This window comes from Tachyglossus aculeatus, chromosome 17 (genome assembly GCF_015852505.1).
Source record: "Tachyglossus aculeatus isolate mTacAcu1 chromosome 17, mTacAcu1.pri, whole genome shotgun sequence".
Lineage (NCBI taxonomy): Eukaryota > Metazoa > Chordata > Mammalia > Monotremata > Tachyglossidae > Tachyglossus > Tachyglossus aculeatus.
The window spans coordinates 2,333,265-2,352,429 of NC_052082.1; positions in this window are offsets into that span (position 1 = coordinate 2,333,265).

Here is a 19,165-nt window from a genome sequence, read left to right on the forward strand (position 1 = left end):
ACTGTACTAAGCGCTTGGGAAGTACAAGTTGGCCACTTAGCTGTGTGACTTTGGGCAAGTCACTTAACTTCTCTGTGCCTCAGTTACCTCATCTGTAAAATGGGGATTAAGACTGTGAGCCCCACGTGGAACAACCTGATCACCTTGTAAACTCCCCAGCGCTTAGAACAGTGCTTTGCACATAGTAAACGCTTAATAAATGCCATCATTAAGAAAACACTATACCAGACACCTAACTGGAAAAAGTAAATGAATTGCACTTTTTTAATCTTCTAAAGGCCAGGAGTGAATGACAAGTGATGAGTATACAGAATTCAAATGGGTTGATTCTCTCCCTGTCAATTCAAAATCAGATGAAAATGGTTTAAGTATGTATTTTTATGAGTACCTTAAAATTTCAGATTCCCAAATAACATTCCCTTTCAAGGATGCAGATCATTTGTTCTGTGAGGCAGTGAGAAGAGCAGAAAAGGAATATGATATTTGTTGTTATGGAAACTCTCCTGCCTCCACCCTTTCAGTTTCCACTGTAATTAAGTGCCATGGACTCGGACATGAAGTGCAATTGTGGGAAAGGAAATAAGCATGGGAGACCCAACAGCACACTAGGTGATTTGTCCATTGCAGTGTGAACTAATGGAAAAAGCCCGGGCCTTGGTGTCAGAGGATGTCACCTGGAGTAGGAAAAATTCCATATAATAGAAAGAAGTATGTGTTCATTGGTTTGCTGATGAATTTTCAGTAAACTTATGTTTGAATTAATAAGCACCGTATTTGTATATTTCTCATAAAGACACATATCTCCACTATGAATTTTTTAATTTTGTTTCTGAGTTTTTAGGAGTTAATTGCAATAGCGCTTTTGATGTCATGAATTAAATAATTCTTTATGATGGAAGGTAAGCTTGGACAAATCACTTAAATTATCTGTGCCTCAGTTACCTCATTTGTAAAATAGTAAGACTGTGAGACCTATGCGGGGCAGGGAATGTGGCCAACCAGATTACTTTGTTTCTACCCCAGTGCTTAATACAGTGCATAGCACATAGTAAGTGCTAATAGATACCACAAAAAACAAAGAAACCAAAAAACAATCATGACAGAACAAACACTCAAACCAGGATAGTGGTTGTATGAGAGGAGAGGATAGGGCAAATGTGAAACGTAAGGTGGTCTTTCAGGGAAAAAAAGAAAGGTTGCAGCAGGAGGTGGGATGAGAAAGCAAGAATGGCAATTAAGAGTTTCTTTTCATCAATTTTAGATGAGAACCTTGAAATGGGAAGACACAAGAGAATAAGGACAAAATAAAGTAAAAAGAGAGGAATCTCCAAAGGAACAAGATAGCAGAGAAGAACCAAAGAGAAAATGGAGTAAAAATCAACAGCACAGTTTGAGAAACAGGAAAAGAATGAAGAAGATGTGCAGTGTAAAAGGTTTTCTGCAAGAAGAGGTAAAGACTAAATTCTCCACCACTGCAAAAATTACCCCCTTCATCATCTACTTTTCTAACTCCAAATTAATACCTCTTAGAGAAAAAATAATGTCTCTGGATAATTGTCTTATTGACCAAACCTCAAGCAGGCTAATGAAAAGTGTCATAGTGAAGCTGAGTTTAGTCTTCGGAATATATCTGAAGGTTGCATTATTCATAATCCTTGAGTGGCATTATTTGACTGATTATAATTACACAACAAATTAGATATTTGTTTAATGTAAATTTGCCTAAGGCAAATTTCACAAATTTCTTGCAAATCGGGTTACTGTAAAACTTTAACTGCTATGATAATATAAAACAGCATTTTAAATGGAGGAACTTTATTCCCACCACCACACCCGCCCTCCCCTCCCTGACCGCCAATTGGCTAGATACTTAGCACCATGTTTTCTTCTTTTATTAAAATCAGTATTTAGAATTGATAGAATATAGGCCATGAAGGACTATTCTTGTAGAATCAGGAAACACAAATCAACCTTAAGTGTATTTTATCATCATTCCAAAAGTCAAATGCAAGGTTGTCTCCCTGCATGCGTCTAAATCCACTGAAAATTTATAGATCCTTTTTCCCCTCTAGTACCGACTTTCCCAGCATTTTCCACATACCAATAGTTCTCTAGGTACTCATTTTTTTGCTGATAAGCTCTTTTTTTCAAGTTAGGTGCTTCTCAGGAACACTTAGAAATGTACCCCCAATATAACCCCCCTTCTTTCTATCTCAACAGCTTTGGTAGGTATTAAATCTTAAAATTAAAGTCTAAAATGAAGGTAGGAGCTAGTAGTTTGTCATATTTTTACTGTCCCCAGTGTTTAGTCCAATAGGCACTCAATACAAACCATTACCCACACTGAATTTAGTAATGAATTGAATACTATTGTTATTCTCCTGGAACATACTGAGAGGCAGGCCTTAAGACAGCACATTGAATAAACTGATTTTTACTTCGTTTCTCACAAAACATCTCTGGCTACTTAAATTGGGAACACTGGCCCTAAATTCAGCACAGGAATCCTTTTAGGAGTCTAAGTGAAGAGTGTTTCCAAAATGCACTGTATCATTCAACATAAGTGTCAGATTTTCAACAGGAAAACTGTCCCGAGCATCTACAACCAATAAAAGCATCTGGGTTCTAATCCTGGATCTGCCAGTTGCCTGCTGGGCTATGCTGGGCAAATGACAACTTCTAAGTGTCTGTTTTCTCATCTGTAAAATGGAAACTCAATACACATTCTCCCTCCTACTTAGACTGTGAGCCCTGACCCGATTATTTGGTTTCTACCCTGGCACTTAGTACAGTGCTTGGCACTTAGTAAATGGTTAACAAATTAGTAGTAGTAGTCATAATAATAATAACAATATCCTCTCCCAGTAAATGTTACTTATTGGTTGAGTAACTGAAAATGAATAAAGCCTGCTTATTAAAATTAGGTGGAGCCACTGAAAAAATGAGATAGGTTAGAGTTGAGGTATCTATTGAAAAAGCTGAATATAGAAAAAAAGAAAATCAAATCCCTTCTGTCATAAAGAATTATTTAATTCATGACATCAAATAGGTTATTGCAGTTAACTCCTAAAAACTCAGAAACAAAATAAAAAAAAATTCATAGTGGAGATGTGTGTCTTTATGAGAAATACACAAATACAGTGCCCATTCATTCAAACATAAGTTTACCCAAAATTCATCATCAAACTGATGAACACATATCTTCTTTCTAGTATATGGAATTTTCTCTGCTCCAGGTGACATCTATAATTGTTTTACTCAGGCTACCTAAGCTTTTCTCATTCTCATTCATGTTCCTCATCTCCTATCAGTTAAGTAGTCCTGTCTTGTCTTTTCATTTCAACTTCTGTAGAGAAGTGAATTTTTGTCTTCTCAGTAGGCAAAGGGGCCACAATAACAGAGGGAAAAAAAGTGAAAATCCAAAGCATATATGGGCCTCCTATCAAATGTAGATAAAGTAATTTTCCCCAAAGACATCTTAAGTTTCTGTCAGACAATTTTAAAACTCTCAACTTCCTGAGGGTGTTAACTCTATGCTTTTAAGGGACCTGAAAGTATTTTTTGATTCAAGATCTTGCTAACTTTAATCATTCCAACCAGGGGTTTTCAGCCTGAAAGCAGAAAGTAGTTTTTAAAACTTTAAACTAGAAAATTCACCTGAAGGGATAGTTTATAATAGACGAATACACTTCTCTCACGCTTTTTCAGACATTTCATTGGGTAGGACTCTCTTCCTGGAAAGCAGTTCAGTGTAGGAGAATGGTCACAAGACAGAAAGCAAGGACACTTTGCTTCCATCTTTGACTCTGCTTCTGTTATGCTGGGTGACCTCAAACAAGTCGTTTTATCTTTTGTACCTTAGTTTATTATTCTGTAAATAAAATCAATCATCACTTCACAATTTCAAAAGGATATTGGGAGGAAATGATGGAGCAATTCATTTGAAGACACTTTGAAAAAATAGGAGTCCCACCCACATTCCGATATTAGAATGAATCAAGGCATTGAATCAGTGACTTGCTTCTTTTTTTAATGTTATTTGTTAATTGCTTACTTTGTCCTAGGCACTGTATTAAGTGTTAGGGTAGATACAAGCTAATCAGGTTGGGCACAGTCCCTGTCCCACCTGGGGCTCACAGTCTTACTTCCCATTATAAGATGAGGTAACTGAGGCACAGAGAAGTAAAGTGATTTGCCCAATCTCACACAGCAGACAAAAAGCAGAGCCGGGATTAGAAACCAGGTCCTTCTGGCCATCAGGCACATAGAACCACTAGGCCATGCTGCTTCTCCCCTAGTTTGTAAGCTCCTTGAAGACAGGAATCACCTCCATAAAATCTACTGGATCGTAGTTTCACGTGCACTTAGTGCAATGCTTTGAACACAGCAAGTGCTCAGTCAATAGCATTGATTGAGTGATTCATTCATTCATTCAATCATATTTATTGAGCGCTTACTGTGTGCAGAGCACTGTACTAAGCACTTGGGAAGTGTAAATCGGCAACATATAGAGACGGTCCCTACCCAACAACGGGCTTACAGTCCAGAAGGCTGATAGGCGGGAGGAATTTGAAATGTTCTGCAGTGGATATTTTAGAAGAAAAGGCTGAGCACTTAACTCTCATGGCCTTTAGGTACAGATCCTATATTCTCTTGCTTCTGACCTACCTGTCATATTTTAAATTCTGCCTCCCTCACTAGGCTGTAAGCTCCTTGAGGTTAGGGAGACTGTCTACCCCTGTGAGCCCCACGTGGGACAACCTGATTATTTTGTATCTACCCCAGTGCTTAGAACAGTGCTTGGCACATAGTAAGCGCTTAACAAATACCATCATCATCAACTGCATTTAACACACCCACGTGTTTAGCTCAGCACTGTACCCAGAGTAATCACTCAATAAATAGCATCCATTGATTCAGTGATCGATTGATTAACTTCTTGGAGTAAGACAGATAACTAAGGAACTCTAAAACCATAGAATTATCCGATTCAATTAACATTTATAGACTTGAGGTCATCTCTGGTACTTATTCTCTTCTCCAACTGGGTTTCTAAAACTGTATCATTTGATCCATCAACCCAAGAGATTTACAGAACACTTACTGAGTCTACACTAGGCATATGGAAGGGAAAATAGAGAGAGAAGAGGTGACCTTTGCACTGAAGGAGTTGACAATCAATCAATGGTATTTATTGAGTGCTTACTATGTGCAGAGGACTGTACTATGAGAATCAGCATGGCTCAGTGGAAACAGCACGAGATTTAGAGTCAGAGGTCATGGGTTCAAATCCTGTCTCCACTAATTGTTAGCTGTGTGACTTTGGGCAAGTCACTTAACTTCTCTGGGTCTCAGTTACCTCATCTGTAAAATGGGGATGTAGACTGTGAGCCCCCGTGGGACAACCTGATCAGCTTGTAACCTCCCCAGTGCTTAGAACAGTGCTTTGCACATAGTAAGTGCTTAATAAAATGTCGTCATTATTATTATTATTAAGTATTTGGGAGAGTCCAGCACAACTATATAACAGACACATTCCCTGCCCACGAGGAGCTTACAATCAATCAATCATCAATCAATCAATCGCATTTATTGAGCACTTACTGTGTGCAGAGCACTGTACTAAGCTCTTGGGAAGTACAAGTTGGCAACATATAGAGACAATCCCTACCCAACAGTGGGCTCACAGTCTAGAAGGGGAGACAGAGAACAAGACCAAACATATCAACAAAATAAAATAGAATAGATATGCACAAATAAAATAAATGGAGTAATAAATATGTACAAACATATGTACATATATACAGGTGCTGTAGGGAAGGGAAGGAGGTAAGACGGGGGGATGGAGACGGGGATGAGGGGGAGAGGAAGGAGGGGGCTCAGTCTGGGAAGGCCTCCTGGAGGAGGTGAGCTCTCAGTAGGGCCAATCTAGAGGGGAAGACAGAAATTAATATAATTAAATAGATTACAGATATGTACATAAATATCGTGGGGCTGGGGAGGGAGGTGAATAAAGGGAGCAAGTCAGGTTGATGCAGAAGGGAGTGGAAGAAAAGGAAAATAGGACTTAGGGAAGGCCTTTTGGAGGAGATGAGAAGCAGCATGGCCAAGTGGATAGAGTATGGGCTTGGGGTCATGGGTTCTAATCCTTGCTCTGCCACTTGTCTTGCTTCATGAACTTGGGCAAATCACCTCACTTCTCTGGGCCTCTGTTACCTCATATGTAAAATGGAGATTGAGACTGTGAGCCCCGTGTGAGACAGGGACTGTGTCCAACCCAATTGGCTTATAGCCACCCAGTGCTTAGTACAGTGCCTGGCACATAGTGAGTGCTTAACAAATACCATAATTATTAATGTGTTTGAAGGTGGGGAGGGTGATTGTCTGTCAGAGGTGACGTTGGAGGGTGTTCTAACAACTCCAACTCACCAGTGTACTTTTCATTAAGCTGGATGCTTTTCCTCCAACCCAGGTGTCAATTCTCGCTCATCGGAATCTAGGAAATTGGTAATCAATACGATCAATAGCTAATGGAAGCAACTCACATTTCAATTTCACGCTATCAGACTTTCGCATTTCCCAAACAGTATTTACTTACAGAATTGCTAATGAGATAAAACCCTGGGACATTTAGTCAATTTCCTCTCCATCCATGATTTCCAGTAAACTGAAGTTGAATAAAGTTGAATGAAGGTGAAGTTCAATAAAAATGAAAAGCAGTATGGCCTAGTGGGAAAACCATGGGCCTGGAAATCAAAGGACCTATGTTCTAATCTTGGCCCTATCACTTGTCTGCCGTGTGATCCTGGGCAAGTCATTCAACTTCTCTGTGCCTCAGTTACCTCATCTGTAAAATGGGGATGGAGACTGTGAGCCCCACGTGGGACACGAACTGCATCCAACCTAATTATCTTGTATCAACCCCAGCATTTAGTACAGTGTCTGGCACATAGTAAGTGCTCCACAAATGCCATAAAAAATACAACACTGAGTTTTGATGAGAGAGATAACTTCCCACATCCCTACCCCAGCCCCACAGCAGCTATGTACATATCCTTAATTGACTTATTTTTATTAACGTCCATCTCTCCCTCTAGACTGCAAGCTCACTGTGGGTAGGGAATGTGTCTGTCCTATTGTTGTGATGTACTTTCTGAGCACTTAGTACAGTACCCTGAGCACAGTAAGCACTCAATAAATTTGATTGATCGATTGATTGATTGATACTGGTTGTAAAAGCTCCAAATGCTGGATCTTATGATGATGATGATGACAAGGATGGAAGTTATTAAGCAGCAGGGACAACACATGGTAATTAATAGTCAAAGACTGAGTGGTTCACATGAGTACATACATGTAAATTAGAAGTGTATGTAAATAAATGAAGCTGTCGTCCATATATACTGATGATGTCATTTATGCCTTTCTTGAATGGGAACTAGGCTGTAGAAATAATAATAATAATAATTTTGGTATATGTGAAGTGCTACCTGTGTGCAAAGCACTGTTCTAAGCACTGGGGTGGATACAAGGTGATCAGGGCTCACAATCTTAATCCCCATTTTATTCATTCATTCAATTCAATCGTATTTATTGAGCGCTTACTGTGTGCAGAGCACTGTACTAAGCGCTTGGGAAGTACAAGTTGGCAACATATAGAGACGGTCCCTACCCAACAGTGGGCTCACAGTCTAGAAGGTAACTGAGGCACAGAGAAGTTAAGTGACTTGCCCAAAGTCACACAGCTGACAAGCGGTGGAGCCAGGATTTGAACCCATGACCTCTGACTCCCAAGCCCGTGCTCTTTCCACTGAGCCACACTGTCTTATGTGTGACTGGGCTCATTCATTCATTCACTCAATAATAATTATGGCATTTGTTAAGCGCTTACTATGTGAAAAGCACTGTTCTAAGCGCTGGGGAGGACACAAGGTGATCAGGTTGTACCACGTGGGGCTCACAGTCTTAAACCCCATTTTACAGATGAGGTAACTGAGGCACAGAGAAGTTAATTGCCCAAAGTCACACAGCTGACAATTGGCAGAGTTGGGATTTGAACCAGTGACCTCTGACTATTTATTGAGCACTTACTGTGTGCAGAGCACTTTACTGAGTGCTTGGGAGAATACAATACAGCAATAAACAGACACATTCCCTGCCCACAACGAGCTTACAATCTAGAGGCTTCCTCTGCACACTATGAGCATGATACCAGTGTCCTTGGCCCCGCTACCCCATTTGCCCCTTGCAGTGCCTGTCTCTGGAAATCAATCAATCAATCAATCAATCGTATTTATTGAGCGCTTACTATGTGCAGAGCACTGTACTAAGCGCTTGGGAAGTACAAATTGGCAACACATAGAGACAGTCCCTACCCAACAGTGGGCTCACAGTCTAAAAGGGGGAGACAGAGAACAGAACCAAACATACCAACAAAATAAAATAAATAGGATAGAAATGTACAAGTAAAATAAATAAATGAATAAATAAATAGAGTAATAAATATGTACAACCATATATACATATATACAGGTGTGTTGGTATTGGAAAGTGGGTGTGTTGATATTCACAACTTTCTGCAGCCTCTGTCCAATGAGCCATCAGTGACTTAAGCATGAAAATTGACATGCGTGCAGTTACAAAGTTAGAGAAGCAGCATGGCGTGGTGACTAGAGCACAGTCCTGGGACTCAGAAGGTCCTGGGTTCTAATCCCATCTCCGCCCCTTGTCTGCTGCATGACCTTGGGCAAGTCAATCAATCAATCAATCATATTTATTGAGTGCTTACTGTGTGCAGAGCACTGTACTAAGCACTTGGGAAGTACAAGTTGGCAACACACAGAGACAGTCCCTACCCAACAGTGGGCTCACAGTCTCAAAGTCATTTAACTTCTCTGTGCCTCAGTTACCTCATCTGTCAAATGGGTATTGAGACCGTGTCCTACGTGGTACAGGGACTGTGTCCAACCCAATTTACTTGTATCTCCCCCAGCACTTAGTACAGTGCCTGGCACATAGTAAGTGCTTAAAAAATACCATTATTATTGTTGTCATTATTAATATTACCTCCGGGCAGGGATAGTGTCTACCAACTCTACTGTATCCTCCCCAGCACTTAGGACAATGCCATGAACACTGTAGTGTTGAGGAAATACCATGGATTAACTGACTAATAATTATGGTATTTGTTAAGCACTTAATATGTGCCAGGCACTGTACTAAATCCCATCTCCGCCCCTTGTCTGCTGCATGACCTTGGGCAAGTCATTTAACTTCTCTGTGCCTCAGTTACCTCATCTGTCAAATGGGTATTGAGACTGTGTCCTACGTGGTACAGGGACTGTGTCCAACCCAATTTACTTGTATCTCCCCCAGCACTTAGTACAGTGCCTGGCACATAGTAAGTGCTTAAAAAATACCATTATTATTATTGTTATTATTAATATTACCTATGGGCAGGGATAGTGTCTACCAACTCTACTGTATCCTCCCCAGCACTTTGGACAATGCCATGAACACTGTAAGTGTTGAAGAAATACCATGGATTAACTGACTAATAATTATGGTATTTGTTAAGCGCTTAATATGTGCCAGGCACTGTACTAAATCCCATCTCCGCCCCTTGTTTGCTGCATGACTTTGGGCAAGTCATTTAACTTCTCTGTGCCTCAGTTACCTCATCTGTCAAATGGGTATTGAGACCGTGTCCTACGTGGTACAGGGACTGTGTCCAACCCAATTTACTTGTATCTCCCCCAGCACTTAGTACAGTGCCTGGCACATAGTAAGTGCTTAAAAAATACCATTATTATTATTATCATTATTAATATTACCTCTGGGCAGGGATAGTTTCTACCAACTCTATTGTATCCTCCCCAGCACTTAGGACAATGCCATGAACACTGTAAGTGTTGAGGAAATACCATGGATTAACTGACTAATAATTATGGTATTTGTTAAGTGCTTAATATGTGCCAGGCACTGTACTAAGCGCTGGGGTGTACACAAGTAAATCCAGTTGGTCACAGTATCTGTCCCACATGGGGCTCACAGCCTCAATCCCTATTTTGCAGATGAGGGAACTGAGGCCCAGAGAAGTGAAGCGACTTGCCCAAGGTCACACAGCAGACAAGTGGCAGAGCCAGGATTAGAGCCCAGGACCTTCTGATTCCCAGGCCCGGGCTCTAGACATGATGTCATTCTGATTGATTGATCCAAACTCCAAGACTGTAAGTTCATGGACAGGGATCATGTCTACTAACTCTGTTATATTGTATTCTCCTAAGCGCTTAGTACAATGCTCTACACACAGTAAGTGCTTAGTGGGTTATCTTTCCTTTCTATGTATTAATCTATTGTCACGCCATCACATTTGCGGGCTGCAAATGTGTTACTTATCTGTTTTGTACTCCCCAGTCACCGAGGTCATTGCACCTGGGGGGTGCTCAATAGATATTTCTTCTACTAGTCCTATTATCATTCAATCATTTATATTCACTGAGTATCTACAGTGTGTAGAGATTGCACCAAACGCTTATGAGAGTAGAATATGAGTTAGTAGACATGATTCCTGGCTTCTAGGCATTTATAGTCCTGCAGAATTTAACATCACTGACAAGTAGGAGTGATAACAGGGGATCTGGACTTGAGTAACTTGTGCTTAAATCTTAGGGTACATAAGATATGTGCAGATGTGCAATATGAGGTTGTAAGTAGTTAAATACTTAGGTGGCACAGGAATGTTGAAGTTGCCGTTGGAAGAATAGAGTGTGAGGAGAAGAGGAATTAATTGAGGAAGACCTCCTGAAAGGTGTGCAATTTAAAAGGTCTTTGAAGATGAAGAAAGGTGTAGTCCGCTGTATTTGAAGTGGGAGGGAGTTCTAGGAGAGGGGGATTTCTCCATTTCTATCATTTTTCTAATCTTTACCTACTGATTAACTCCATTGTCTTTCTATAATTACCATCTATCTCATTTGAAAGGTCAGATATCGCTCCACTAATTCCGGCATTTATCAGTTTTCATTTCCTTGTCTCTGCCTTTCCCTTTTTCTTAGTAGCATATGCTATTCATTTATAACCCTATCAGTTTGTATGGGATGGGGAGGAGCTGGCGAGTGGCAAAGCCAAGACTTGAACCCAGATCTCCTGACTTATAGTCATCTAGTCTATCCACTAGACCACTCTGCATCATGTATGCAGAGAGAGAGATGGGGACTATAGTGATAAAAAGTTGCATTTTACATATTTATAAAGTACAACTTTTTAACATATATATGTGCATGTATGTGCCAATATATATGTGCAAAATTCAACTTTCTTAACCACTATAGTCCTCCAAATATGTGTAAAGCCATCTTAATCCCTGGTCCCCATCTTTAAAATATTTATTCCTCCCATCCCATCATAAGCTACTATGATTTAAGAGCACAGAGAAGTGATAATCAGGGTGAAATAATTATTGCATTTGCAGTGACATCTCCTTTCAAAAGGCTAATGGAGCAAACCATTGGTGTTAATTAAAAAAAAATCAAGTTTGCATTTCCCCCACTTCCAGACAGAAGGCAGCATCATTAAGCAACATTCTTGAATGGAAACAAAAGGGTCACAACCAAACAGGAGAAAGCCTTTCATGTAATAGTCTGGGGATAGTAAAGGCAGCTGCTTTAGCGCAGCTCTGAATTGGCATGGGAGAATCAGCCATCGGAGCAAGGCAAGAGCAGAGTCCAGAGGGACAGGTAAGGAGGAGTTCATGACTTTTAGACTGTGAGCCCACTGTTGGGTAGGGACTGTCTCTATGTGTTGCCAATTTGTACTTCCCAAGAGCTTAGTACAGTGCTCTGCACACAGTAAGCACTCAATAAATACGATTGATGATGATGATGATGACTTGTGCCAAGCATCGTGCTAAGGTCGACATAGATACAAACAAATCAGCCCCGAGGAGCCCTACCCCGTGAGAGGAAGGGGGAACAGATATTTGATTCCCATTTTAAATGGGAAGAAACTGAGGCACGAGGAAGCCAGTTGGCTTGCCCAAATTCACAAAGCGGGACAGTGATGGAGGTGGGATTTGGAACCACTCCCCCTTTTCGACAGTAAATCTAGGTTTTTCTGGAAATTTCCCTTCATTCCCTGGCCTAACAAAAATATGTTTGATGAAAAGGGTTTTTTGTGCGCGTGGATTTGGTTTTGTTGTGAAGAATTTACCATATTCACCTTTGTGTCCGTGGTTATCATTTCCAAAAATATTTGTTGGCACAGTGTTCTTACATGCACACATTCCAGAGAAAATCAAATAGAGTACCAGGTTCCTATAGGTGGATGTATTCAATGAACCAGTGAGTAATAATGGAACTGGGGAAATTTGTCTCATGAAATCATTGCAGCCCCTCACAAAAATCCTCTCTCTCTCTCTTTCTCTCTCTTTCTCTCTCTCTCTCTCTCTCACTATGTGATCCCAATCGCTAATCTCTTTGACTGCACCCAGTTGCACCTCAGCCTCATTCAAGGACACTCTAACAATGGTGTTTCTTCAGTAATTACTCTGTGCCGAGCACTGTGCTCACCACTGGTGTTGATACAAGACAATAGATAACATCCTGTCCCCATCCTACATGGGGTCCCCAATCTAAGAGGGTGGGAGAACAGGTATTTTGTCCCCACTTTACAGGTGAGAAGCAGCATGGTCTAATGGCTAGAGCACAGGCCTGGAAATAAGAAGGACCTGGGTTCTAATTCTGGCTCTGCATTTGTCTGCTGTATGACCTTGGGAAAGTCACTTAACTTCTCTGTGCCTCACTCAGTTGCCATCTATAAAATAGGAATTAAGATTGTGAGTCCCCTGTGGGACATGGGCTGTGTCCATCCAGATTAACTTGTATCTACCTCAATGCTCAGTACAGTGCCTGGCACAGAATAAGTACTTAATAAATACCATTTTTAAAAAAATAAAGAAACAGAGATGCAGAGAAATTAAATGACTTGCCCAAGGTCACACAGCAAACAAGTGGTGGATTTCCAGTCCTGTGCTTTTTCCACTAGATTCCTTCAGAAAATGTTGGTTTATCCCCCAATCCTTCAGATTTCCCAACAACCCAAACATAATTGATCTTCTAGCTTCAAGGGGAGCCTCACTTCAACACAGCTAAACAGGTGAGGAAAATGAATGACAGTGGGATAGCCAAACAACTGCTGCATGAAGAGCTGAAAATGGGAAATCAAAAGTAAGGAGGAGAGAGGGAACATTTTCAGGACTGGTAAAAAAAAAAAGCCTCAGTAAAACAATACTATGTCCCTGCATTGTTCTTCTCAGTCATACCCACAGGTAAATTTCACTGTCAAAGTTGTCTTCTCCATCAATCAAAGAATCGTATTTATTGTGTTCTTACTGTGTGCAGGGCACTGTACTAAGTGCTTGGGAGAGTACATTCTCTTAATACAAAAGACAAGTATGTATACCATCCAGAAGAATAATTTTTGAAGAATATTAATATAGCTTGGGAAGTTTGTAAACGTAAGACATTTTGCAGCAAATACTGCAAGCGTTTCATTCATTTTTTTTTATCAAGGCTTTTGCTTTTAAGTGGGATCCAATCTTAATTGTGATGAATTGTCCTAGTCCAGGATTATGAATTGCCTCTGATAGCTTCCTGACCTGTCACCTGCCACCAACCAATCAAAAGAGGGTTCTTTATTTTTTTTTTTGCTCTCAAGCAGGGGAACATTGCCAGTTTCTTACTTTTTGTATTTGTGATGTAGTTTTGTTTACCTAAGTTACAGATGCACGCAGATGTTTATCAGTAACCTGCTTCTCGAAGAAAAGGAAGTGCATAATGAAGAAAAATGGAAGTTTCTCTAGCATGACCATATTATTTTTCTCAAGAACTGGGGTGAACCACCCCCAAGCGACCTTCTCTTCGCTCAGTGATGGTGAAGGTAGTATCAGGTTAAAGTCACTCAGCATTATGAGACTTCTGTACTACAAGTCCCAGAATGATGAAGCTCATTACTGAACTTTAATGAAGCCCTTCCAACCCAGGTCTATCAGTGAAAGCATTTGAGTCATGTATTTTAATGTCTTTCTCCCCACTTACCTTTTACTGCTGCTCTGCTTTGCCGTATGTTTAGTAAAATGGTTTGCACTTGGTGGCTCAAGAAGAGCCACCAAGTAGAGAAGCAGAGTGGCTCAGTGGAAAGAGCCCGGGCTTTGGAGCCAGAGGTCATGGGTTCAAATCCCCGCTCCGCCGCTTGTCAGCTGTTTGACTCTGGGCAAGTCACTTAACTTCTCTGTGCTTCAGTTACCTCATCTGTAAAATGGGGATTAAAACTGTGAGCCCCTCGTGGGACAACCTGATCAACTTGTATCCTCCCCAGCTCTTAGAACAGTGCTTTGCACATAGTAGGTGCTTAATAACTGCCATTATTATTATTATAATTAATGCAATTAAGGATGGTGGTGATTGATGGTGCTAAATGCTTATCATTACTATGAATAGAAGAAGTCAAAGGTAGGGGAGAAGGAATCCAGAAGCTCAAACAATCAGTGGTAATGACTGAGCACTTACTGGAAGCTGCACACTGTACTAAGTGCTTGGAAGAGTCCCTCTACACTCACTGTGGGCAGGAAATGCACCTGTTTATTGTTATATTGTACTCTCCCAAGTGCTCAGTACAGTGCTCTGCACTTAATAAATATGATTGAATAAATGAATCAGAGGACAATACTAGCGAGTTGGAGCCCTCAATCCCCGTGCATAAAGATCTTAGCTTCCTTTCCTGCCCGTTGAATTGTCCGGAGAGGGAAAAAGTCTATTATGATTAGAAATCTAATTGGAACAATGGAACATTTTGAAGAGCATTATTTTAACCGCTTTTCTTTTTGAGTCCTGTTATTTTATTAATTCTTTAATCCATTCCTTTTCTTCAGCTTTGCGGCGTTGAAAAGACTTGCTTCTTTAACCATGAAATATGCGAAGGTACATATAATTATAAATGTTAAATCCCTGTTGCCATAGGAAACTAGGGCAGAAAATTCCCAGAAGGAATTACCAAACAATTGAAATATTAAAGGAACATAATTTAGCATTAGCCACCAGGGTGACAGTTCCAGCAACACTTAACTGAATGGAAATGTTCCATCCATCTTTGTCTCCGAGGTCTGAAATAATGAATTACAGTTCATATTTCCAGTGCTTGGTGATAGCCAAACTTTGTTTGGCATGGTCTTCCTGCCTTTTCTCTGCCTCTTTTCCTAAACTGAACTTATTTTTCTCTTAATAATGTACATACCAAGTCCTCTCTAATAATTGTAGCATTTATTAAGCATTTGCTACATGTGCCAAGCACTGGGGTAGATCCAAGATAATCAGACCTGAGTTTCCGGCCCACACAGGAACCTTATCCCAAAACAGAGGGAGAACAGGTAGTTTAGTCCCCATTTTACAGATGAGGAAACTAAGGCCCAGAGAGAGAAGCAGCATTGCTTAGTGGCTAAGCCTCGGAGTCAGAAGGTCATGGGTTCTAATCCCGGCTCCACCACTTGCCACCCTGGGCAAGTCACTTCACTTCTCTGTGCTTCAGTTTGGGGAGAGATGTGCTTCTCTCATTGTACATTAGGACTCTGGATTTCCAGAATCTTGAGTTGGAAAAGAAAACTTAGTTCTCCCCCTAGAATGTGTATCTGGCTATTGTGGAATTCTCCCAAGTGTTTAGTACTGTGTTTAACTCTTGGTAGGTACCCAATTATTATCACTGATTGACTGACTAGGGAAGAATTGACCACATAGTCAATCGGACAGTTGTATTTGTGTGTATGTGTGTATGTGTATGTACTGTATTAATAATGATGGTATTTGTTAAGCGCTTACTATGTGCCAAACACTGCTCTAAGCACAAGGGGGGGATACAAGATAATCAGGTTATCCCACATGGGGCTCACAGTCTTCATCCCCATTTTCCAGATGAGGTAATCGAGGCACAGAGAAGTGAAATGTCTTGCCCAAAGTACTTGGGACAGTCTAATAGAGGTAGTATACATGATCCAGAGGAGCTTACAGTCTATTGTTGTTTTGTACTTTACCAAGCCCTTAGTACAGTGCTCTGCACATACTAAGTGCTCAATAAATACGATTTGATGAATGAATAAATACATGCTTACAGTGACTAAGCACCTGGGAGAATTCATCAGAGCCGATAGAGCTCTGTATTGAATGTTTGTTCTGTGCAGAACACTGTACCTACTGCTTGAGAGAGTTCAGTAGATCTAGCAGACACAATCTCACAGTGGCATTTACCTCAGCACCAAATACCCACATCCTCCTTCTGATCTAAAACTTTCTTCCCCTCCACTCAGCAGATATGGACTTGGGTGTGTAGGTGACACAGAAGGGAGGGAGAGCAGGATGGGGGCTATGAGAGAAAACCAGGGAAAAATAATAGTTACAACTGTCGTATTTGTTAAGTGATTTCCAGGTGCCAGGGTAGATACAAGTTCACCAAATCAGTTACAGGAACTGTTACCCACACGGGGTTCATAATCAAATGGGAGGGAGAACAGGTATTGAGCCACCATTTTCCAGGTGAAGAAACTGAGGTCCAGATAAGTTAAGTGACAGCAGGCAAATGGCAGAGTCAGAACTAGAACTCAGGTCTCCTGAGTCCCAGGCCTGGGCTCTTTCCAGTAGGTCACGCTGCTTCTCAAAGGAGGCATTCTGGGGGCCTTACTATGACTTTCTATTTGAAGGCTTTTGGAAATGAGCATCTTCACCCATCCCGTTTGTTGTGTTTGAACATATACTAGTCTTCCATTTATTTTGTGATATATCTGGGCAAAACATGATGGTATCTTGAGTTTTTTGAAGGTGGGACCAGTCACTGAAGCAGCACTTCAAATTTCTGAACAGGTAAGTTCTTCCATTCTTTTACACTGGAATGCTAAAGACCAGAATAAGGATATACACTGCAAAATAAACTTGAGTTTTCTCAGGAAGATATTATAACCTGTACCCCGATGCATTGGCCTGTGAATGTCAGGACCTGATAATTATTAAGAAAATTACAAATGATAGCAGAATTCCACACCGAAAGCACAAGAGAATAACTTTCTGGTTTTAGTGAGAAGTATGAGACATTTCCCTCATCTAACCCCCAAAAGGATCTCTCTGGAGGAATAATTTAAAGGTACAGTTGAGGCTATAGCTTATATTAAGTTTGTTTCCCTGACAGGAGGGGACCCCCACCTCTAAGGATTTGTTAGAAGACTGTCAGAATGTGAGACAATTCACAGAGAAGATTCTCTCAGAAGAGTCTTGGATATTTATAGAGAGCAAAAACTATGGATAATGAAATCTGTCATCACACTTGGCATCAGATTTCCCAAAGACAGCCACTATTTCTTTTCCCCCTGCAATTAGCCATTTGCTCTCCTTTTACGCATGCAAATATATGTTTTCATGTGCAAATGTGAATAGATGTAAAAAGAGGAACATCTGACTGAAGTCCATATAGTCTCTTTCCTTAGATCCTCCTTCTTGATTTGTGTTATTGTCAGCTTCATGGATGGCTGATATGTAGAATTCAGGTACAAAAGAAGGCTTTACACTTAAAGGAAAAAGTTGATGGATCCTTTTCTGAAAATCCCAGGCATACCTCTCTCTTATCTTCTCACTCACCAATATGAAATAGCGCCAAAGTCATTAAGAGCCATTAGTTCCTAGCACTAACTTACTTACCATCACCTTAAAACACTCAATCACCTTGCCCTTTCCTATCTCACCTCACTGTTCTGCTACTATTCATTCATTCATTCAATCAATCTTATTTATTGAGCGCTTACTGTGTGCAGAGCACTGTACTAAGTGCTTGGGAAGTACAAGTTGGCAACATATAGAGACCGTCCCTACCTAACAGCGGGCTCACAGTCTAGAAGGGGGAGACAGACAACAAAACAAAACATATTAACAAAATAAAATAAATAGAATAGTAAATATGTACAAGTAAAATAAGTAGAATATTAAATATGTACAAACATATATACAGGTGCTGTGGGGAGGGGAAGGAGGTATGGTGGGGAGGATGGGGAGGGGAGGAGGGGGCTCAGTCTGGGAAGGCCTCCTGGAGGAGGTAAGCTCTCAGAACAGCCTTGAAGGGAGGAAGAGAGCTAGCTTGGTTGATGTGCAGAGGGAAGGCATTCCAGGCCAGGGGGAGGACGTGGGCGGGGGGTCGACGGCGGGACAGGCAAGAACGAGGCACAGTGAGGAGGTTAGCCTCAGAGGAGTGGGCTGGGCTGTAGAAAGAAAGAAGGGAGCTGAGGTAGGAGGGGGCGAGGTGATGGAGAGCCTTGAAGCCAAGAGTATGGAGTTTTTGCCTGATGCATAGGTTGATTGGTAGCTACTGGAGATTTTTGAGGAGGGGAGTAACATGCCCAGAGTGTTTCTGCACAAAGATAATCTGGGCAGCAGCGTGAAGTATAGATTGAAGTGGGGAGAGACAGGAGGATGGGAGATCAGAGAGGAGACTGATGCAGTAGTCCAGTCAGGATAGGATGAGAGATTGAACCAGCAGGGTAGCAGTTTGGATGGAGAGGAAAGGGCGGATCTTGGCGATGTTGCGGAGGTGAGACCGGCAGGTTTTGGTGACGGATTGGATGTGAGGGGTGAACGAGAGAGCAGAGTCAAGGATGACACCAAGGTTGTGGGCTTGTGAGACGGGAAGGATGGTAGTGCCATCGACAGTGATGGGAAAGTCAGGGAGAGGGCAGGGTTTGGGAGGGAAAATAAGGAGTTCAGTCTTGGACATATTGACATATTGGACATATCTCTCTCCTAATGAGAAGGGTGGCTGACCCTTAGTCCTGGGACTCCAGGATGGAAAATCTGCATGGAGGAAATGATTCTGTCACTGGTGGCCTGAGTGGCAAAACACACCCTTTTCCTCCCCTGTTCCTTGTGTGCCCATTGGATTCAGAGGGCCTCAGGTGAGTCAACATATATGTACCCCGCCACATGTCTGCTGTGTGACTTTGTGTAAGTCACTTAACTTCTCTGGTCTCAATTACCTCATCTGTACAACTTCATCTGTAAAATGGAGATTAAGGGGGTGAGCCCCATGTGGGACAGGGACTGTGTCCAACCTAATTACTTTGTGCCTACCCTAGCTCAAAGAACAG